The 24,576-nt window shown below is 41.2% G+C and overlaps 1 pseudogene; it reads left to right on the top strand.

Moving 5' to 3' along the window:
• Positions 1-1,291: 1,291 nt before the first annotated feature.
• On the top strand, positions 1,292-24,406 carry LOC117476022 (annotated as a pseudogene).
• Positions 24,407-24,576: the final 170 nt, after the last annotated feature.

Here is a 24,576-nt window from a genome sequence, read left to right as displayed (position 1 = left end):
TTGCAACATTGTGTGTGTGAGAAGTCTATATTGTACATGCAACAATATGATAAGAACAACATTTTTTGTATTCTTGCTCTATTTAACGCTAACTATGTGAATTTCCTTTGACTAATTTATGAGATGTCAATTCTCTACTGTGAAGCACTTTGGACTGCAATTCTTATACGAAGTGCTATACAAATAAAGCGGTACCTCTTTACAATAAGACTACCCTTATAAAGGGTTTACGAATAGTTTGTAATTCATTTATTAATTAGGTTGTGAACACTTAATAAATCATTAATAAGCTTTTACAAGACATGAGATAAACAGGGCAACTGTGACCGGTTGCTTGCCAAATAGTGAGCCCACATTTATCTGTACTGCTAAGCCTTATATTGGCTACTTAGCTTAACTCGTCTTCTTCATCAGCCAGCATCCTTGGTATTGGTATTGGTATCCCAATAAATAAATGTCTATATATGTTAGAACTGGTTTATAAATGGTTCTTAATGATTAATAAAGTGTTTACAACCTAATTCATAACCTAATTATAAACCCTTTATGAATCCTTTATAAGGGTAGTCTTATTGTAAAGTGGTACCAATAAAGCTTATTGTTATTATTATTATTAACATATAATTATTAATGTTTAATATTATTTTTGTAAAACACTTTGAATGGCCTTGTGATAAAAGCAGAGGTGGGAGAAGTACTCAGATCTTGTACTTAATAAAGGAGTACCAGAGTGTAGAAATACTCTGTTATAACTTAACAAGTATAAGTCCTGCAATCAACTCAATCAATCAATCAAGTACAAGTACAAAAGTATTGGCATCTAAATATACTTAAAATACAAAAAGTAAAAGTACTCATTATACAGATTGGCCCATTTCAGAATAATATATATTATATGTTTAATAACTTTGTATAATGCATTGTAGCTTGTGAACGTTATTCCAGATGTAACTAAAGTCGTATTAAGGTGTTTTTAATTGTTCACACTATTATTCAAAATCTGCAAAGTATGGAGTAAAAGTAAATGATTAACCTCTGAATTGTAGTGGAGTAGAAGTACAAAGCAGTACAACATTACTTAAGTGAAGTACAAGGACCTCAACATTTGACTCGTGCTTACTTGGTTACTTTACACCACTTGTTAAAAGGTGCTATTTGAGTAAACTTCGCTTGGCAACATGTTAGATTTTTATCTTGAAGGGGAGTGTGTGCGACTTCCGGTGATCATGCCGTTGTGTTTTAACCGTTTTAACACCCGCTCTCTTCAGTACACAGTAAAGCGTGGCTGCAGCTCCTCCCCCCCGACCTGAATGAAGACAAGCTCCTCCGCTACTGCTAACCAAACTGCGGAACTACAGCAGCGACACACACCGTCATTTGTAGCCTGAAGTTTAAGGTACAGCTTGAACACGAAGGCCTTCTTCATCGATCACTCTTTGCAGCAGATTATCCACCGCAGCTAAAATAGCTAACGAGTCACAAGTGGCTAGTTAAGTTAACGTCGTTTGACAGCTAACGCTAACTAGCTAGTCTGTTTGGTATTCAACGTCAGTTTCAAAACAAAGCCCGCAAAACGGAGAAGTTGAGAGTCAGCTGTCACCTGCAGAGAAGCTGGAGACTAAACTGAGTCTAAGTTTGTAAACCGATAAAGATACATGACGCTTTTCAGATCATGTTTAATACACTCAGTTAATGTTTAATTAAGGCTACTTCGTTAGAGAAACTGTCAGCAGGTTTTTGGTTGTAGCGAGTTTGATCTCATCCAGCAGCTACGCGGTTCTCTCGATATACATCAGATTTCCTTAAAACTTGGATTTAAATGTCCGAAAAGAGTTCATCGTCCGGTTCGGATGAGGATGTGGACCCGGAGGCCGCCCAGCATGTGGACGTCGGAGGTGTCTTAAGCAAGGTGAACCACTTTAAATGTTATATCGTATAATTCAGCTGCAGTGGTGTTAAGTAACTAAGTAGATTTACTCAAGTACTGTACTAAAATAAATTTTTGTGAGACTTGTACTTTACTTGAGTAGTCAAATGTGTTGCTACTTTGTACTTCTACCCCACTACAATTCAGAAGTAAAAAGTGTACTTTTACTCCACTACATATATTTAGTGTCTTTGGTTACTTTGCACATTTGGATTAATGATGTGATTACTGTGAGTTAAATTCACAAGCTACCCTGCAGTATACAAAGTCATTAAAACTAGCTGCACTTTCCCCCGCTTTGATAACACATTAATGCATCAATAACTATAATAAAAACACATCATATATTATTCTGAAATGGGCCAATATGCATAATAAGTACTTAAAACGTTGGTACAATGTTATGTTTTGGTGCTTTTACTTTTGTACTTTTACCTGAGTGACATTTTGAATACAGGACTTTTATTTGTAACAGAGTATTCCTACACTCTTTTACTTTTACTCAAGTACAATATCTGAGTACCCGTCTCTAGAATCCTGCATAGAGGATGTGTTGACTGTTGGTTCAGCTAACTGTTTGTGTCGTGCCTCTTGTGTGTTTACAGTGGACAAATTACATACACGGATGGCAGGACCGATGGGTTGTGTTGAAGAACAACACCCTGAGCTACTACAAGTCAGAGGACGAGCGGGAGTACGGCTGCAGGGGGTCTCTGTGCCTCAGCAAGGCTTTTATCGCAGTAAGTATGTACCTCGGTATGAGAAAGGAACAACACTGCTGCTGTCTCTGCAACAACAGAAAGCAGAATGATCTTAGCACCTGTCCGACTTTCCAGGGAATAAGAGCTCATAACCAGGGCGACCATGAAAGGCCGGATTTTCTGCTCCAGTGCTTTCGGAGTAGGGTTACCTCTCCCGCAGGTCTCATTGTTTGACGCTCATGCTCCCTGTCATTAGCATGGATAGAGTTGAACTTTAATTCCTTAAATCAACGCTCCTGAAAGATAGAAAGGGTAAACATTAACAAGTAATGAGGCTGTTTTTAAGATTACAAAGATAGGGTAAAGACCTGTATTTTACCCAAGAGATGCATTCCTGCTCAAACAGTCATTTCAGAACACACTCAGGCGTCTTCCTCCATGGCAGTTTTGGCACAAACTACTTAAAATTGATGTTTTTTATGGGTTAAAATGTAAGCTTTGACCACATACTGCACAGATCAGACCGGTATTCTCCCAATGAGGCCCCTGTGTTGGTGAGATAAGTTTAAATCCCACACCGTGGTTAAATATTCACTGGGTGGGTTCTCTGAGCATACCGCCACCGTGTACAGAGGCCAAACAAATAGTTTTTCTCTGCAATAGGACTACAACTTGAAATTATACAGTTAGTTTCCTTCTCCAGTAAGTGGGAGCAAAATACCAATTCCTGTGTTTGTGCAGACCTGAATGGAGCTCAACAAGGCATGTTTGTGCTTTGTAATTGTGTTATAGTAGGCTAACCAAGAGTGTACACAGTTTGATTACACATGCTCACTTATTATTGGAGTAGTATGACACACACAGTCACTTCTCACTGCCTCTCCCTTCCTCCGGTATAAAGCCTGTGCTGTCTACGGAGACGGTGGTATGAGGACTCAGGAATGCAGGAACAAGCCTCTGCCTCTCTTCTTGCCTAATATCAGTTTGTTACACGCAGTGTGTGCGTGCGCGCAGACACGCCAGATTGTCTTCATAGGGAAGCAAAATGTGCTGGAAATGTCACAGTGAAAATGAAATCTAAATTCCTATTGTCAGCCAAGAAGCTCAAACCAGTTCAAGCTCTTGTCAGTTCATTGGTGTTTGCCTTCCAGTTATACATGTTTGTGCAGACAAACTCGTATAAACCAATATATATATTTGTATGTATAGTGTTACATTTTGTTTGGATTACATTTCAAGCATGTTTGCACAAACACTAGTGTAAAGGCAGTTCATATGAGAAAAAGCTTAGGTTTCTCTCCTGGGAAAAGGTTAGAAGGGTTCGACTGATAACCTTCTCTTTCCCAACACTGAAGATGCAATGCAGAAAAGAGCCAATGCAGCAGAGATTGTCCCAGGCGGAATGAGAGAGGTATAAACCGGGCTGTAAAGCAGAGGTTTATGGGCCGTGTCTGATACAGCACAGTAAGATAAACTGGATTTCTCTGACCAGTAATGGCATCACGGCTGGATGCACTTGGGCTTACCATTGCTTTCCCATCCTTATTGAGAAACTTAGAAAACTATGGGGATTTTTGACGTTACACCTGACCCTGAGGGAACATTTGAGCCTTTAGGTTGAATGTGACAGTAATAGAAAGCATCAAAAGGTCAGAGAAAACCACACACCCCTGTCAACATCCCAGACACGCAACTTGTGAAATGTAATATTAGTGTTAAAGACAAAGTTATCCAAGCCCCGTTCAGAGTTGGAGTTGCTGTTGTCGGTAGAAGCAAATAAACCAGCACATGAGCATCATTCAGCAAATCTAATTACATTTTGGGCGACGTGAGGTTCTTGTCAGCTGACAGAGCAGCTGTAGTCAGGCTCCTACCAAGGAGGGGAAAAAGGGAACGATTCAAGTGAACTTTGTCTAATTTATCACAAGGAACCTTTGCAAAACAGATCTCTCCTCAGTTGAGTGCAGCGGTCACATTCCAATCTCAGAGGAAACGGGAATTCTTTAGTTCACGTGTTTTGGGCGCCTAAGGCAGGGTGGGGTGCATTGTAGAACGGGGGAGGGAAATAGTTGAAAGATTTGGCCCTAATAGTGGAATGGAAAAGTTATGATGACCCAGGTTCAGGGGGAAGACGTGCTGAAAGAATATCTGTTTTCCTGCTCTGCTCTGCTGCGGTCGTTTAGGGTTGCGTCTGCCGACATGAGACATCAGTTTCTCATTAAAATTCCTTTTTATTGTGAGGCAGGGGCTTTCTGTGATGGAATCCATGTGTGTCCAGAATGTCTCATCGCACTCAGTCAGTGTCGTACACAGACACAAAGTGGGATTTCTGCTCTGATTGATTTTATTGAACTACAGGAAAATGATACTTTGAGTTTTTATTCAAACACAGGCATCTGGTGTTGGTCACATGACACATGTGCTCTGCCTAATCAGAATCGGTGTTGTATTGCCAAGTGAGGTTTACACATACGAGGAATTTGCTTTGGAATAAATGATGGCATACAAAGACACAGAAAGAAGAATCGAGGCAAAAAATAGGGATCATTATAAGACTATTGTAACAAAATGAAGAAAATGTTTACACAAAATATAAATATGTGAGAAAGTGAGTACAGTAAAATATTGCAAATACATACATTCAAAGTGGAGAGCTGTGTAGATTTAAAAAGAGGTAGAGCAGAAATGTGCAAAGGGACATGCAGGATTTACAATATTAAAAGATATTGTTTGCATGATGTGATGATTTAATAATAACTATTTAAGAGCCCTCTCCTCTCTCTTTGCAGCCTCATGAGTTTGACGAGTGTCGTTTTGACATGAGCGTGAACGACAGTGTGTGGTACCTCCGGGCTGAGGATCCCGAGCACAGACTGCAGTGGATCGAGTCCATAGAGCTGCACAAGGTGAGTGGAGCAGGTTCCTCTTTTTCCATAGAGTTTCTTGACCGTATCTCTGGCTTTTCTTTACACCCTGGTTTGTATGTCATTCAGTCCGTCTTGTGATAGAGTTGTTATGGGAGTTTTGCTTTGAGATGCATGATAGATTAATGCTACAGATGGCACGCTACCTGAATCCAGTCCTTGTTGTGTTGTAGGGATTTAAACAAATGTCCACTTTGCTTCAACAAACAAAACAAATGTTTTATGGCTGTCAAGTTAACGCAATTTGTTTTTTAACGCCACTAATTATTTTAACGTGCGATTAACGCATGTGTATTTGTCCTCGGCCCACCCCGGAGTTTCAGAGCCCAAAGGCTTGACGTCGTTGTTGTTGTTGTTGTTGTTAGTTGGATGGTGGCAGATTCTAGCGAGAGATATGGATACAAAAAAAGGTGTTTTAAACATCAAGCCAAGCACACAGCTGATGCTGACAGCCCCGCTCTTGCCGCTCGCTTGCGGCAGAACACGCTTGAAAGTTTGCCGGGGAGACGCCTGGACACGGCGTCTACGAGCAGCAATCTTTCAACAGCGATAGCTAAATGGGTGGCGGTGGCTACAGCTTGCAGGACAATTAACATTGTGGAGGACGAGGGACTGTGTGAGATAATTCGGATCGCATCCAACGTGTCGACTGCACATCACAGCGCATTATTTTGACCCACAGTGGGAACTTCAGTCTCATGCTTTGACTGCTATGAAGACAGAGGAGCGGCATTTCGCAGACAACTGTAAACAGGCTTGTCTGTTTGAGCAACTGGCTCAGTGCAAATAAGTAGACAGGGTTGGGAGAGAGTGTGAGAGAGAGAGAGAGAGAAGAGAGGGAGAGGTTCCAGAATGTTGAATTGAGAATATTTGTCATTGTTCCAATGATAATAAACAAACATTTGCATAAAGCATATTTGTCCACTCATATGTTGATAAGAGTATTAAAAACTTGAAAAATATTCCTCTAAGGTACACTTAGAACAGATAAAAAATGTGCGATTAATTTGCGATTAATCGCGATTAATTATGGACATCATGCGATTAATCACGATTGAATATTTGAAATGACTGACAGCCCTAAAATGTTTATATGCAAAACTTTGTCAGTTCCTCAGGCTACAATAAAAACTGTATAATTTTTTGGTTTTCCTTATAACCCACCGGAAATATTGCTTGCCGCGTTATCTACTTTTTCCCGGTATTTAGGTTAAACTCTGGGTCGGGTTGTTATTCAGAACTGACGGGAAGTTATCTATTTTGTTTGGTGACCTGGGTGTGGCAGGACAGGGGTTCGGACACACACACCCCCACAAACACACACACACAAAACAGCCCTTCACCCTGGGAATGTGAAGAATCTATAGTGAGGTGTTGAGGTGGGGGTCTCTCCTGTTATCAGATACCAGGCAGCTGCTCACTCAGCAAAACATCAAGTTACTGTAAACAAAGTGCGTTGAGCACATAATACATGCAGTCAATGCTTATTTAAGAAGTGCTGTGCAACATACAGTATAGGGCCGGGATCTGTCCAAAACTAGGGTTTTTCTTGATTGATTTGCTATTGAGGTTTTCTTCTCTACACACAGTACTTACCAGAGGTCGCGTTAACCGAATATTTTCGGTTATAGAATAGACGGATTGTTTTTTAACAATGACGGAAAAATCTGAAAGCAGTCCGTCATTTTGACAGATTAGATCAAACTCGGAACAGCGCCAAAGCTTCCCCGCAGCGAGGCTCCGGTGTTATGCCGTTATGCATGCCCGCTAAAAAGGAAATGATACTGTTTCCAAACCTAACTTTGCCGTACAAATCATTGAAATGTCTGCGAGTTTTTACTTTACGCTGTGCGCGCTCCCGCAAGGTGCAGTGGGCATGCATAACACGGCGCTAACAGTTCACGAGCTCCCCCGTTGACAGTTAACGAGCGTGCCCCCCCCCCCCCCCAGAGTTGTGTAAAGGCCGACGGGTTATACTGGATTTTGGAAATGTTACGATCCTGTCCGTCAAAATGACGGGCAGCGAAAAAGTCTAGCGCAACCTCTGGTACTTACACTTGATTAATATTAATGTGTTTGTACTGGGACATTTCAATTCTTTGTGTGTTTTCATGTCTTTTTGTAAAACATTTGTGAATAGGAGACACATTTATATTACCAGTATGAATTTAAAATACTTTATGTAATCATGTTGTTGTTCTTGCTTGTGTTGGCAGCATTAAACAACTAAAGTTGAGGTACTAGTGTAAATGTAGCACCCACTCAGGCCAGCTTCTCCACGAGCCCTGTGGATGTTTTTAAGTGCGACCTGGGTGTGGCAATAGAGTGTGAGTAACTGCAGGTCTCTGGTCCATTAGTGACAGTGTGAGAGTATTCACGGGTTGTGACCTACAGTAACCTCAGTGAGCTTAATGCAGCACTACCTGCAGCATTAGTATAGGTGAGTGTGTCTGCACTGCTCCCAGCTGGAGAGAGAGGGACCTGCACCAATTGTATTCTGGTTTTATTTGTGGCATGAAATCATTCAGCCTACCGTTAGAATACGCCCTCTTTTACTGTGACATAATCACATTTTGTTCGGAAAATGACATTATATTTGTAGTTTTCATTTTCATAGAACTGACAATAATTAAATTATCACAAATACTGTAAAAGTAGAACACATACAAACACACACTGAGACAAATTTGACACATCTGTTACACAATATTATATTTTCAATTGTAATCCCTGTTTCTTCCTTTTAATCTATATCTGCCTCTAGCATTCACCTTAATGTCAGCATATTGTCGTGGAGCTCTGGGAAGTGACTTAAAATGCATATTGTATAACACTTTCTAAAGCTACTTATTGAGGGTTACTTTTGTATCTACCAATTATGTGAATATCTAACAATAATTGTGCTTGAATATGAGTCAAACTGTTGTAACATGATTACAGCTTTTTAATACCCTCATAAAGCCATTTCACAAAGGCACAATTAGGCTGTTATTGTACAAGGGGAAAAACAGTTTTTGTTCATGTCCATTTGTGTTTTAATGCGTGGGTGTGTTTGTGTTGGTGGTAAGTGTAGGGACTTAAGTGCAGCTCTTGATGAATAATTCATTTTATCGCCTGTTCTCACAGCAACTAAAATCAAGAGGGACATATAAAACACTCGATCATACCGAGAAGACTGTTCCATTCTGTCGGATTCAGAGGGGTGATATGGGAGGCAATGGGGAAAAAACCCTGTATTTATTCATAGTGTTTCCACCACTTCTTCAGGCCGGTTGTTGGCACAGTCTGAACACTATTGACCCAGATCAAGCTTTACAATGGAATATTAGTTAGTAGAAAAAAGATAAAGGGGGGGTCAGGTAGATTGAAATAAAGCAGATAAATGTTGTTTTCTCCTCTCTCTCAAGCTGCTTCACTCACAAACCTATTTGATAGTTTAGTGGTTTATCCTTTATCCCTTCTCTCTCTCTCTCTCTCTCTCTCATACATATATGCACGCACCGTTCATTTTTCTCCCTCTCTCACTCCATCTCTTACATGCAAACACACAGTCATGCTTGCTAGCTCAGAGATGGATGCCAGACAAAAAGATGGACAACATAAAAAGGTTTCACATATCCGGGTGCGTGGTCCGTTGATTTAGTTTCGCAGCAGGAGTGGAGTGCATGTACGTGTGCGTCTTTGGGTCCATGTGTGTGCCTGAGGAGAGCTTACTGAGAGCAGACCTGCTTCACTCTGCGGGGGAATCTCAAGACTCGTCCTCTTCCCGTCTCTTCTGCTTCACGGAGCAGCGAGTGTCTGCCACGCCCTCGACTGCTATGGAGAAAATGACTTTTGCTCTTCCTCCTTACCCTCTCTTGTAGCTGCTTTCTTCTTTTACTTGATGAGCTATTAGCTGTGGCTTTTCCTCTCCTCCTCCTCTTCCTCTTCCCTTTTGTTCCTCAGTGAGGTGTGTCCAGAGACAGGGGAATACTGGATTTAAGCCTCTGAATTGTGGGAGTGTTGAGGGAGCGTCTGAGCCATGTGGGGGTCGGCACACCGTGGGGACTGCAGCAGTGTCCTGCTCTGCCTTGGCTGTTTCAATGGCCGAATGGTGGGCTTATAGCATGTTGGCATGCTGCTATCACTCATCACTGAAGTCTTTTAGTGGTATGCAAGTGTTGTGATATGAATGGTAAACATGAACGATCCATGGATTCCTCCGTACAACTTATTATTTGCATGCATGCTGCTTTTCACAAAAGTAGCTTTAATGGGCTAGCGTGAGAATTAAACTTCATGAGAGTCATTGAAATAAATCACTTTTTTGTCTTGCATGGTTGTGTGCTAGCATTTTTCCGACAGGTGATTTATCAAACAGCAATGTGTTCAGATGTGAAGAAGTGCCCAGTGGTTGCTATGGTCACTTACTGTACTCTCCTCTCATTACCATCACAAAGCTGTGGGCGTAGGATGCCATCTCATGTGTTGTGTCGAGTGGGTGTTGATTTGCACGGCTGTGTCACGCAGCTGAGCAGGTGCTGAGAGATGTCACTCTCTGGTGTTATCACACAATATTCTTCATGTTAATGCTGGATATCTTAAATTGCATTCTCATAACAAAACTCTACTTTACTGTATGTTATGTTTAGAGGAAGACTTATTTCCCCCCCCCCCCCCCCCCCCCCCCCCCCCCCACTACATTTGGTTTTCACCTATCACAAAATCATTGCCTACGCCTGGGTTAGATGGATGGTTCAAAAAAGCAAAAATACTTTCACCCAGGAGGTCGCTGTTTATGTCCTGTGTGGAACCAAAAGTCAAAGTTCCCTTGTTTTAATTGAAGTCTGTAACTTTAATAATATAATTGTACTTATTCAAAGCCAAACCATTATATTGAACTAAACGTATCCAAGTCAAATTGTCGCCTAAACCTTACCAAGTAGTTTTGTTTGGATGTGTTACCACAAACCTTGTGTCGGATAAAAGATAATAATGTTTCATTAGTCTATTGCTTTAGCTCTTGGTACACGCCCAAACCAGGATATGCTGTTGTTATATTTCAGTAATCCATGCATTATGTAAATGTAGTAGATAAAAAAACTGAAGGAATTAGGTTAATGTAGAGACAGTGCTGTTAGACAAAGTTTTGCTCGTTTGAACTTTCTGTCAAATGTTATTTTACCCGTGTAACCGCCCCAACTGTGATTCTCTGCTGTTGAAATGTAGGTTGTCTTTTTTAAGTACTTGACATGTTGTAGCATGGTTATGTACCAATGAGGATGGTATAGTTTAGCAAAGGAATCATTGTGCAATTGCATTACGAAATGAAATCCATATTGCACTGCAGGTGTCAACAGTTTAGTGTTTGCTTAAGCCAGGTGATGTAACACTTTATCTGGTTGAGCAGCACTTCTTCAAGAAAAGCCAAAGGCCCCTTGTTGCTCTGTGTTGCGTTGTCAATGAGTGAGACACACTGGAGTTGAGGATCTGTGGGGTTTATTCTCCCAAAAATATAATGTACAATTTACAAAAACAAAAAAATCTATTTGTGGCGGACCGGCGGTCGATATTTAATTGAATCGATGTATACTAACACTGATGTTAGTATCCTGATTTATACGTAGAACCATTTCCGACCTTAGCCTGTCGCCTTAGCTCCACATTACTGTGTCTACTGGTTGGAGAAATGTGTGAATTTAACTTTAGGATCATAATGTTGGGTCATTAATTTGCTGTCTCCCTCTCTAAATGAGTAGATAACTGCTAACAGCTGCATGATGGAGACACAAGAATATATTGGCTTTGCTCTGTGTATTATAAAAAGCTGCAGAGTTGGCAGTCCCAGGCATCGCCCCGTCATAAGTTTTCTGTTTAATGGAACAGATGAAATCACTGCCACTCCCTCCCTCCCTCTCTAAAGCCAGGCCATAATGTGGATCTGTATAATAACGCTATGTGAGACAGTACAATGTGTGTGCTGATAGAAACAACATTATTTCCTTCAATCAATGCTAGATCTGTCCACTCAGTGTTTCTTAAGCACTTAGTATCAGCTATACTGGCTGTCTTGATGCAAGTGGGCATTTGTCAGCAGACGGGGTGTGTGTAGGTGTGTGTGTAGGTGTGTGTAGGTGTGTGTGTAGGTGTGTGTAGGTGTGTGTAGGTGGAGGCCCTGCTCTGGTCTGGATCAGCATTACTCAGTGCTGCCGCAGACGGCTAGAATTGATCTCCCCCTCTCTATGTCTGTCTTTAACTTTCCTTCTATATTGCAGGTTGTTAAATATGTTTTGTGCACATACTGATCTTTTGTTCACTTTGTTTTCCTCTATTCTTATTATTCACATCCTTCTCTCTCCCTTCCTCATTCTGTCTGTTATCTCCCTCAATCCAGGCCGAGTCAGGTTACGGTTCAGAAACCAGTCTCAGGCGTCATGGGTCCATGTTGTCTCTCACCTCAGCAGCCAGTGCCCTGTCCGCCACGTCCACATCCTCCTTCAAGGTAAAAACACGACTATAGTGGCTGTTTATCCAATGCACCAGGTTTCTAGGCCACTTAGTCTGCGAGCATATCTTAGTCCTGAATCAAGTTCCATGAAATACCAAACATTTTGTGAAGACCCGATGTACTCTTTAACCTAAAAGAACATTAATTGAAAGTAAGTTACAGCGACACAACCCTACCAACTTGATGATTGAAAAGTATGCCATATGCTATAAAACTGCATTTGAGTACACTTTAACACAAACTTGTTTTGATCAACACTTCGAGCATCTTACTGGTGTTAAGTAGTTAAACTCTTTTGGACAAACCATACTGAATGCTGCACTATCAATCAATAAATCCAATTTGTCTTAGGGACCTTAACAGTTTGTAGAGAATACAACACCCTCTGTCCTTTAGACCCTCTCATCGGTCAAGGACAAACTCCCAAAGAGAATGAAATATAACCATAACATAGTCCAATATACAAACGTTTACAAAAACAGTGGTACAAGTTTAAATGATATTCAAATAATATGCCATCTGTCATGCCAAAACAAACGACTTTTCTCAAATATAAATATTTGCTTAAGGTGTCACAATGATCACCAGACTGTAGATGCTACAGTAAATGTTTTGAGTCCCTCTGAAGTAGTTCCATCAATAGAGATTTTAACTGTGGCCACATGTACAAAGTCCTCTTCTGAAACTACCAGCTAAAGGCTAGATCTGTTGTTACTTCCTTTGTCAGCTGAAAGAATTTGGACTTTTTTTATGCTGACCTTGCCTTGTGTTTAAACAATAGAACGGAAATGAATCTTTCCCCTGACAGCTCACACTTCTTACTTCTGTTTGTCTCCGCTCAGAAGGGGCACAGGTTGCGTGAGAAGCTCGCTGAAATGGAAACCTTCCGGGACATTCTGTGCAGACAAGTGGACACGCTGCAGAAATACTTTGACTCCTGTGCTGACGTTGTCTCCAAAGATGAATTTCAGAGAGATAGAGGTAACCTGTGGCATAAAGCCTGTATAGTTTGAGATATGTATTTAAAAATAGGTTTTAAATGAGTTATAAGTAGGGTAAGATATATTATATTATACATATATACACATATTTAGAGCAGTGTGGACATGGCAAAGAGGAATCAGTGTTGATGTTTACTAGCCAAGGAAAGACTTTATAGAGGTAGCTTTGCAGGCTTCATGCAGTTTGAGAGTTAAAGGAGAGTGCTTGATACGGAAATAAAAATCGATATCCACTTTAAGGGCACTTTGTGGGTTGTTTAATCCCTGAGGCAAAGGATTTCTGTATACTTCAAAATCACTTTCATATTGAAACAACTCTCATATGTCAGTTTAACAAATATCTATTTCAATCTGAAAGATGCTTTTGCTAGAAATGAACCGTTTTGTCTTCAACAATTGACCAATAGAGTGCCACAGTGACGCGTCCTAAAACCCGGAAGTAAACTCCTTCCGGTTCCTTCGACAAAAACCAATGCAATTTCTCCATAGGATTTTGGAAAATAGCTCGAAATAAGGTCTGTGGTTGACACACATTGAAGAGACGGATCACGTTTTGTTCAGCCGGATAATACCCACATGTCTACCCTTTATAAATTATAAAAGTAGGGTTTTTGTCGAAGGAACCGGAAGTGGTAAAATGCTAACTTACTTCCGGGTTTTAGGACGCGTCACTGTGGCACTCTATTACGAAAGCAATTAGCAACTGTGGAGATGTAAAGACACCTGTTGAATATGGCCAGGTTGAGGTATTTCTGCCATCTTAAAATGTGCTTAACTGGACAGATAGATGTATCTAAGATCGCTGTTTCTCTCTTACCTGTAGAAGAAGAAGAAGAAGAGGATGAAGAGGAATTTCCCAACACTACAAGAACTGATGGTGAATGTAATCACAACAACAATGGCAGCAAAGAGAAATGTGAGTTGAACTGCAGTTCATTTCATAATCTCTGTGGGGGAAAAAATATATATTTATAAAAAACTAAATCATTTGATTGTGAAATGCTAGACAGTCTGTGTGTCAGATCAAGTCACGAGGAAGCTGTCGCGCTCGGTTATTTATTAGTTTCTCTCCGTGCTAGTGTTTCCACCTGCCAGTCCCAAAGGTATGAATGGAATAGACTTCAAGGGGGGAGGCCATCACCTTCAAGGCCACCACGGCAGGCATCCTCTCCACTCTGTCCCACTGCATCGAGCTGATGATGAAGAAGAGAGGACAGCTGGCAGAAGAGAGGTGGACAGGGTACGGCCTCGCACTCTACACACTCTACACACACACACACACACACACACACACACACACACACCACACACACACCACACACACACACACCCACACACACACACACACACACACAACACACACACTACACACACCACCACACACACACACACACACACACACACACACACACACACACAACACACACACACACACACACACACACACACACACACACACACACACACACACACACACACACACACACACACACACACACACACACACAGAGATTAAGATCACTCGGTGTGCTAAATGTCATGTTTCCTCAGTGGGCGTGGCAGCAGTCTGTGCTGTGAGGGAGGTTTAAAGAAAGCTAATCGCTGCCTTCCATCATCTTTAGGGAGTTGGTTATTATGACCAAGAGTTTAGTACTGTTGCCCTTTTAGATGAAGTTGTGGTTTGATGATGAGGCTAATTTGTGGAACATGTTAAGCTGCTCTAAAGGGTGGTAATTTAGCAAGATATTGTGCAATACAGTTCCCTGTTCAGCTGCCAAGTTTGCAATTGTAAAGCAAGATAGTGTTAAATAAGCATTTGCTTAATTAGTGTTTAAAAAAGGTTTGGCAAGGTGTCGTCAAATTCTACTGTAGATCACCGAAACAATTTTTTTTATAAAGCTTCTTTACAGGTTGTTACTGAAAAACAACTATATCTGACATCATTTAGGTCCCGTTAGATCAGTTTCAAAATAGCCCACCAGAAGCATAAATACACCTGTTCTTACAATGAGCTTTAACTCTATTGTTATTTGGAGTTGTGCCTTTGTTTTCATCTCTTCAGCTTTATCTAGAGAGCGGTCTGTGTCTTTAAAGGCGCTCCTCATGCTTACATCCTTCTCAGCTCAGCTTATGTTGTCAAACCAGTTTTTTTTCTTCCAATGTGTTAATGCGTTTGGCCCAACCCTAAAACCTACAAAAGCCGGAAAGTGCTTTCAGTTGGTTTGACTGCTCGAGTGAAACTACCTCAATCTTATCTGTGTTTGGTTATGTGTGTGACGCTGAGCCGCCGCAGTAGGGAAATAGAAACAGTTCAGAACAAGCTCTCGAAGAAACAAGACTCACACCAAGAGGGGATTTAAAAAAAAAAAAAATGACTGCCAAGACTTCATGGGGCAGTTTGTGGAAACCTTCGCTACAAAAGAGGGCAGAGCAGCTGAAGTACCAGACACAGGGATGGATACCTCTACAGACCTGCAGCCTTTTCTTTAAAGTAGGTCTCTCAGTCAGTCTCGTGGTGACACAGCTGACAACAGGTTCACCTCTTGTTCTTTATGTGGTATACGTCCACACCCTTCTGCTTACTGTGTTTGGTTTAATATCCGCTATTGTTTTTTGCTATGTTAAGCCACAATTAGCTATCTTTCTCTTTTTGCATTATGTCTGGTTTCCTCAATGGTTTCAGTTACACATTAAATACGCTTGTTTTGAATAATTTCCACTGGCAGAGAAACCAAATTCATACACTGGTTTGTAATGTTTCAGTGCTTTAAAGTATTAGAAGGTGTTAATAGTAATATGATATCTCTAGTTCTTGATTTTAAAGCGATAGCCTGTTGTTTTTACTTCACTTGGTTGATTGTGTGAGCCTCTGGCAGGTAATGACACATTAAGTAAAACCTGTTTTCAGCGCACACAGCTGAATGATGCACGTAGTGGGTTCAACCAATTGTTGGCGACATGCTGCCCTATCTATCCTTCCACTTTTTCTTTTTGTTACTCTTTATCTCCTGTGATCTGATAAAAGAGGCTTTGTCCCCGAGTGAACATGTTATCTGACTCTGCGACATGAATTCCTGTTGATTGTTGTCAAAGGTTAAACAGCTCTCCATTTCAATGCAGCACAGATGTTTAAATGAACATTTTTCTATTTCACATTCTGTTGTTTATTGTTTAATATAGTTGCAATAACAACACTCTCGGTGTGGTTCAGGAGCTGGAGAAGAGGAAGAGGGTAGAAGATGCCTACAAGTCTGCGGTGAATGAGCTTGAAGAAAAAGTCCCACTACGGAGGACCCGACTACGAGGCAAGATGAAATAAGAAACCATAAATGAATTAGAAACGACTAGATAAACAACATCACGTGTGCACTCTCATCTTCCTGCTCGGTTGCTGACAACGTTTGCTTTCCACAGGAGGGGCCCCAACAGTCTGATCAATGAGGAAGAGTTCTTCGATGCGGTGACTGGAAAGCTGCTCTGGACAGACAGGACAAGATAGAGGAGCAGGTGTGATGAAGATTTAAACTCAATGTCCTGTCCTGTTTTGATGCATGTGACAATAACACCTTTTAGTCTAGAAGGCACATTGATACCTAGGCTCCACGGGAACGAAAACGGGTTGAATCCGCATATTTCTCTTGCGTATAGCCCTTTAAGCTAGACGACGCCGTAACGGAACGGTAGAAACAGACCCTGCAAACGACAACGGGTCCAAAGGTGGATAGATCTGGGAACGGAGCGCTCTGGGGGGTCCAACGGGGCTGTGTGGTCGCCTATACGGTCAATCCGTTTCTGATAATGACGACGCAATAGCCCCGCCTCTCCCCACCTCTGCTGCTCACCCCGCAAAAGTACACTGCACACTGAATTCAGATTATTTATCTTTATCTCGATATGGACATAAACGCGAGTGAAGTCTAATCTGACAGGACGGAGACACGCAGCTCCTGCCGCTGTGATGCAGCGGCAGCAAAACACACACTTCAAGTCAGATCATCACCCTTAGCTATTTTAATTACCTCTCAAACTACCTAAACTAGTTATAAATATGTTTATTTTTACTGTCGGGTCATCATTACTGGATCAGCTGCTGCATGAGACAGACACTGACGCTGTCAGAAGAGAGGAAAAAGAGACAGGCTCCGTGTATTTTATGATTATATATGATTATATCGTCGTTATTCATTTGTTTTAAAAGCTCAATAAATAACAATGAAGACCTTTGACCGGCACTTTTATAATTTTGTCCGGAAGATTTAACTTTAACACACGCTGACCGGCCGAAAAACTCTGCCCGGATCCCTCGGCCCCCCACCAAGGAGAATAAACAGAAGTGCAGCCATGACAACCATTCTTCTTCGCTGCTTTTGTGAGGAAGTTACAGCGCCACGTACAGGCTCGGCATATGTACTGCAGCTTTTCCAGCGGTTGGATGTTAACGGAGCCGTCTCGTGTAGCTTGACACAATCCGGTTGTATATTGCGTGTGGGCGGAAGCTTTTTGGCGTTTGCGTTTGCGTTTGCGTTACTCCGATGCGTTTTGCCGTATGCGTTCCCGTGGAGCCGGGGCCTGAATCTCCTGCTCCTCTCTTCCCTATCAACACATTTAAACAATGAAAAATGACACATGGTGCTGAGAGGGCGTGTTGCCTTTTTCTGTTGTATCTTCCTAATCTTCTCTCTCTTTGTCCCTCAGTGCCACTCAGAGAAGGTCAGGATACCTCGACTAAGCCCCGTTCCTCCGGGTGACGCCCTACTCCACCATCGGTACACATCGATACGCCATCAAGGTGCTCATCACATTTCTTATTGGTCTTATCATTGTACATCTTGTTTCCGTTCTGCTTGGGCTACCTGATGCTACTCGGGTCTCATCACTCCTGTCTGAAGTCTTTAAAGCTCTGTGCTTCTCATAATGTGTCCATGCTTCACCGTAATGTATCCTCACTGAGAATCAGTTTGTGCTTATTGTAATCATTTGAGCTGCTAATCATAAGCTGTTCATATGAAGAGCTTCTTGAACAGGTTGTGATTTTGATCTCTGCACTGGCGCCGCTTTCTTTTTTGTTTCTTATTCTTTCCTGTTTCCATTTCCCTCTCTGCTGGACAGCCCCATAGCCACTCCTCTTCCCTCTCCTCCGTTGAGCTAGTCAGTGCCTCCGATGACATTCACAGATTCAGCGCTCAGGTACTGTATTTGGTCAACAGAGAGCACCCCTATCTGCTGTCAGAGCATAAACAGATAGTATGAGAATGCCTACTAACACAGTCACTCCAGGATTTAACTAACGTATCCTGTGCTTTAAGTTGCATGTTATAGGAGGTTTTTACACTCAAACTTGTATCCGTCATGTGACGCATGTTAGGGCTGCACGATATATCGTGTCGTGACGATAACCCGCGTTATGCGCATGCGCGATATTCACATTTGTATTTATTTTTTAGGACGTGCGATATTAAGTAGGCAAATGAACTCAAACACGTCATGTTACAATTCTTTTGCTGCTTGCTACAAAAGAAAACTCGCGTGGCTCTCATGTCAGGGGTACTTGAGTGAGTGACGTGCAGGCTCTGCATGCACAGCAAACCACAATCACAATCATTCTTGATCAGATCACAGCAGGATAACTGAGCTAGCTCAGCTTGTTGCTCTGATAACTTAAGATCCAGAAGTGCGTGACTAAAATCCTTCATCCGGTTAAATATAGTTAAAAAAAATACCAATTGTTATAGCATTAAAGTTCAAGAAAGGATGGTTTGTGGACAAAAAAAAACTGTCTTTTCTTCAATTCCTGTATTTTTTCATATCGCAATATATATCGCAGGGGGGAAAAAATATCGCAATATTAGTTTTTTTCCAATATGGTGCAGCCCTAACGCATTTATTACGTAAAACAAGAAGCCTGACCAGACAAAGTTCCTGGAGTGACTGACAGGTTGATAAGAAAAACTGTTATGTTAACGCTGCATGACTGGAATCTATTCACACTCTTCATTCCTGCCTCCTCCTCTCTCACAACGCTCTGTCCTTCACAGCATGAGCACGCATTAATCCTTCAATAAAAAAACCCCTAGCAGGAATCAAGTGTTGTATATTTATTCGCTTACAGCTCAGTGGTTAATCTATTTGCTAAGGTTATTCCTAAGATTCTGAATAGGAAAATACTAGTTTGACAATACTGTGATGTTATGAAACCTCTGTGATAAAATACCAGCACAGTCGCTGTGAGTGTTCATTGCTCAAACCTATCAATCATTCATGTAGAATAGAATCAACTGATCTTAGCATCCCTAATGCAATGTATTCACAGCATGTCCTCAAACAGGCAGGTAAAGAAAGATAAAACACTTACTCACATAATCCTTTAATCAATGCCTGTTTCTGTCTCTTAGGTGGAGGAGAATGTGCAGAATCACATGACCTACTCTCTTCAGGATATGGGTGGAGATGCCAACTGGCAGCTGGTAATAGAAGAAGGAGAGATGAAGGTGAGTCCATAACACAGAAGCTGCTCATCAATCATTTCCCTTTTATTTCTCGCTGTGAATATTGAGACTAGTCACTTTTTAGACTAGTCACTGTGGTTGCAAGGGGAAACCGAGAACACCCGTAGAAGCTAGGAGAGGAAGAAGATATACTCAAATATTTAAATGGGCTTTTGGGGTTTTTCCTTTCCTGTAGTGTGTTGCATAGGTTTACAGGCAGTATGAGGAAAATAAAGAGCTTTTTGAACGTATAAAGCATATAAACATGTCAGAGTAGAGGCCACAAAATACAAATATGAATCTCAAAATGAGCTCTAAAATAAAATATACATGCCACAACAGATAATCCAATAAATCCATACAATAAGAACTAAGTACTGTAGGAGCCATGAAACAATTCACAAAGAGGTATTTCTTTCTAATATTGCTCAGTGTTGTTATATTGGCATCTAGTGTCACACTTTAAGTCAAAATGTGTTTCCTTAAATCACTACAAGAACCTAATATATATAAATTCAGTTATCCCTCAATGGTAAAACTTTTAGCAGTGAGGTTGCAAAAAAAAGGGTCATATGGATGAATTTATTTGTCTTAATTAATATAATAATTGTATTGTTTTCTGTCACAGGTGTACAGGAGGAAGTGGAGGAGAACGGTATCGTGCTGGATCCTCTCAAAGCCACGCATTCAGTGAAGGGCGTGACGGGACACGAGGTCTGCCACTACTTCTGGGGACACGGCGGTCCGAATGGACTGGGCAGAGTAAGTTCACTCAGAAGTCACCTTCATATCACAACCGTTTGACTTTCTCTGTTTTTAATCAACAACAACTGACGATCTCTACTTCCTTCAGCCACTATTGAAAACTTCAACGTTGTGGAACGCTCTCTGATAACGCCTGTCATTGTTACCAGACGCACAAGGTAAATTCCTGGTGGTTTTGAAACATGTTGCCATCAGTGATGTTCTGTAGCTCTGACTGAATGCCTATGTTGTGTTTCAGAGAGTGTGGCCGGCCTCTCAGAGAGACGTGCTCTATCTGTCAGCCATCAGGAAGATCCTGTCAACCAATGAGAACGACCCCGACACGTGGCTGGTGTGCAACTTCTCTGTGGACCACAACGATGCCCAGGTCAGATTACCTCATCAACACCAGTCAATATCATGCAGTGGAGCGAGGGCGATGTGTCAGGCTTCCAAGTGCTTTGAATAGAGAATAATTATACGTTTGGTTCATTTAAGCATATCATTACAATAACCTTTAGTCAAACAGATAATTGTGTAACGAATATTTGAGATCTCTTAACCCCCAGGCCCTCTGTCAGATAGCTAGAGTGAGACTTGTGGCAGCTTGGAGTTTGTTTTCATTTACATTTTTGTTTTACTTCCAGCCCACAAACCGGTGCGTTCGTGCCAAAATCAATGTTGCTATGATCTGCCAAACGCTGGTCAGCCCACCAGAGGGGGATAAAGAGATCAGCAGAGACAACATCCTTTGTAAGATCACCTACGTTGCCAATGGTGAGTGTCTCTCCAGCCCATTAAGGTATAGATCTGTGTTTATAGATCTGCAGCCTACAGAACAAAGCACCCTCCATCATCATCATCAATCTAATAATGTACCTACAAGCGCCTCAAGATTAACTACAAACTACTGTGAGTACCAGAAGGAAGGGTTTTAGCTGAGGCCTGACTCCCAATACATTTGGGTCAAAATTACATGTCTTGGGTGAAGATTGATGTTACTGTAGTATGTCGTTTAAACTGTACACACGACATCTATTGCACGTCTGCCCGTTCGATGGGTTTCATTTGTGGGAGTTTTTAGGACAGATGATGTTGTATGTCATATAGATTAGAAAAACCCCCTGAGGCAAATTAGTTATTTATCAAATTGGGCTTTAAGATTGAAATGTGATTGATTGATTCAACTAAAATCCCACAAGTTATCTAAACTACAAAGGAGAGATGGAGGGAAGCATGAATAATGTCAGAGACTATCTGACATTTATGCTAATTCACTGGCAAGCCGGTAAAAACCATTTTCGTGAATAATAGCCTCAGGCCAGTAGGAGCTCAAATATCACATCAGCCTAAATAAATACAGCTTGAGTGAGCACATGAGAGGTTATCTGGGGGGATGTTTGTTTTGTTGACTACTGAGAAGTAGCTGCCAGTCACAGAAGTGCCTCAAAGAAAACAAGTGCCTGTAGCTTGCTTCTTACTATTTTTTTGTTTTATGTTCAATCCTATTATTATTATTATTATTAATGATGTTACTGAGTTGCTATTAGTTTGTGTTTGACACCCTTTCCTCAAAAGATTCAGAACAACCTCATACGAGCCAGTGTTTCACTCTACCAAGAGTGTGCGTGCTTCCGTCTTTCAAGTATTATTCCAGACTTTTACTTCCCCTGACTTCCTGTAGGCGGGTTTATTGTGACATGAAGCGGCGCTGGAGAAAGTATCCAGAGCCAGTTTATTGTTTGTGAAGCAGGACAGGTCAGGGGAGTTGAATAAGACAATGCCACTAGAGGGCAGCCTAGACCTGTTTGTGTACAGTTTACGCACACTGTGGGTTTAAGTTAGATTAATGGTGTTCTTGTCAGTAAGCACACACAGTTTCCTGATGATTTCCTCTGTGTGTCTGCAGTAAACCCAGGAGGCTGGGGCGCCGGCCTCCGTCCTCAGAGCCGTGGCCAAGAGAGAGTATCCCAAGTTCCTCAAACGCTTCACCTCCTACGTCCAGGAGAAAACTGCTGGGAAGCCCATCCTCTTCTGAACGCAATGAGGTAACCAGGGGCAGTCGAACACTCATTACACTCAAGACATGGTGCTTTATCTGTATTTAAATGTAAGGGGGGTTCGTTTAGCATGAAACACTTGAAATAACTAAAGGATAAGTTAAAAAAGAAAGTGAGGTCATAGAAAACTATTTCTGCCAAAAACGTTAGCAATGCAGACCTAAACATTTCAGATGTGTGTATCTCACACTGCCACTGTAACTTTAATTCAATGTACCTTTTTGTTTTATTATCTTTGCTTTTAAATGAGTGTTTTGAAATGCCTTTTTATAATATGTTTCTTAATGTCTTTCATTTTTATAAAGCACTTTGAATCGCCTTGTGTTGAAAAGGTGCTCTATAAATAAACTTGCCATACAAAATAGTTCAGCTTTTCTTGGATATTGATTTTTTAAATCTTTTGTTTCAGGCTTGCGGAGGGCCACGTTCGCCCAGTGGAAAGACTACATTGTTCAGTGTTGAACCGGCGCTCAAAGACTACTTGACCCATTCTCCATGTGAATAAGAATGTGTTAAACTACTACTCGCAGGACCCTTTATCACCGAGGACGTCCTGCTGGACTCCTGCTTGTAGAAGAGACTGGTTTTACGGCTTTAACCCATCAGTAGTTGTCGTCCCGGCCACCATGTTGTTGGTCATGGGTACACTTGTATGTCAATTCAAGAATTGCCTAAGTGGTTTTTGAATTGTTGTTACCAATTATTTGCTTTTTTTTTGTAAATTGTTTTGTACATTTTCTTATGATTACCTATTTCTTGACTTTTTTTTTGGGTTTGCTTTAATCACTAGTATTACAGCTACTTGTTTTGCTGCTGCTAAAGTAACTACCATGAGAGAGGGGAGTAGATTTTGATAAGAAAGCATTGATGAGGTGTGGTGCAGCGTCTCTTCCTCCTGCCTTCTCCTGTCCCTCTGGTGATGACTCTCTTCGCGGTTTGATAGGGGGGGGGGGGGGGCAGAGCCGAAAGCTTTGAAATCTTTATATTTCTAGATTGTAATGAAACTAGCTGTCAGAAAGCACCAGGGACACAATGTATTGTACAGAGAAAATATGTTTTCAGTTAGTTTACCAATGTGAGAAATGTGAATTGACTGTTAAATGCTTGAATTTGATTACATGCATGGGCCAAGGACACTTGAAGCAGCAGATTAAGTCATGTTGGACAATATTTTTGACACGGTTGAAGTGATAATCAATAATTGGATATAAGTGTAGTTGACTGTGGTCTATAGATGCTTATTTGCGGCCTACTGTCAGTGTGTATTTGTCGTTAAGCCCCACATAACACAGGTTTTGACAGTTGTTTTGCAAAAGGCCAGCCAAAGTGTCTCATGTAAAGTTTCCTCTCTTTTATTGAGAGATGAGTGGATACGTTTTATAAACCCCCAGGTGGATTTTTAGCAAAGAAAATGTCATTCATGAGTGTCAGGTTTGTAAATTAGTCCCGCTGCTATTGAGCAAGATAAGGTAACTTTGTAATATGTTGAGTAGGATATCATCTACACCCCCCAGACTCTTAGTCATACTCTCACATTACATTTCACACGCCACACTACAGTGCAGTGGCCTCTTGCCCTTTGACTGATAAACTACCCGCAGAATGCCTTGGACACCAGGATGGAAATCCAGGTTATATTTACTGTACAGCCACCAGATGTGCATTTATCAACACTGAAATGAAGCGGGGTGGGGGGGGGGGGGGGGGAGGGTCAGCATTTCACATCATCTTACCTCAAGATTTAAATTGACTTTAGATTGTATTTGATGACATCGAAGTTGGGAGTTTTGCAATCACAAAGAAATCAGATTTTCGGTCTAAGGGGTCAGAATTAAGGAAGGATCTGGATTATTGTTTTGCTGATGATTACAAGAGCTAGATCCACGAGCAATGTCAGCCGAAGAATGCGTTTAGCGTTTTTAATTTTGATATTTTGTCAGTAATCTACACACTTTGTATATTTCTAAGTTGTACATCAGAAGTGTTATTATTTGCACTAAATGTAATGCAATTTGACAATGTTCTGTAAATTAAAATTGTTACACAACAGAAGCAATAGCACTGTTTAAGTTTAGTAGTACTGCTGTGAAAGTGAGGGTCATTTCTTAAAGTGGGCCTATTGTGCTTTTTGTGTTTATCCCTTTCCTGTAGTATGTTATAGGTTTTTGTGCATGTAAATGGTCTGCAAAGGCTAAAATCCCCAAATTCATTCCAGAGGGATTTTCTCTCCCACACACTGAAATGCCT

The sequence above is a fragment of the Trematomus bernacchii genome, unplaced genomic scaffold (genome assembly GCF_902827165.1).
Source record: "Trematomus bernacchii unplaced genomic scaffold, fTreBer1.1, whole genome shotgun sequence".
Lineage (NCBI taxonomy): Eukaryota > Metazoa > Chordata > Actinopteri > Perciformes > Nototheniidae > Trematomus > Trematomus bernacchii.
Note: the sequence above shows the minus strand (reverse complement) of the source record. Positions and strands in the feature narration are given on the sequence as shown.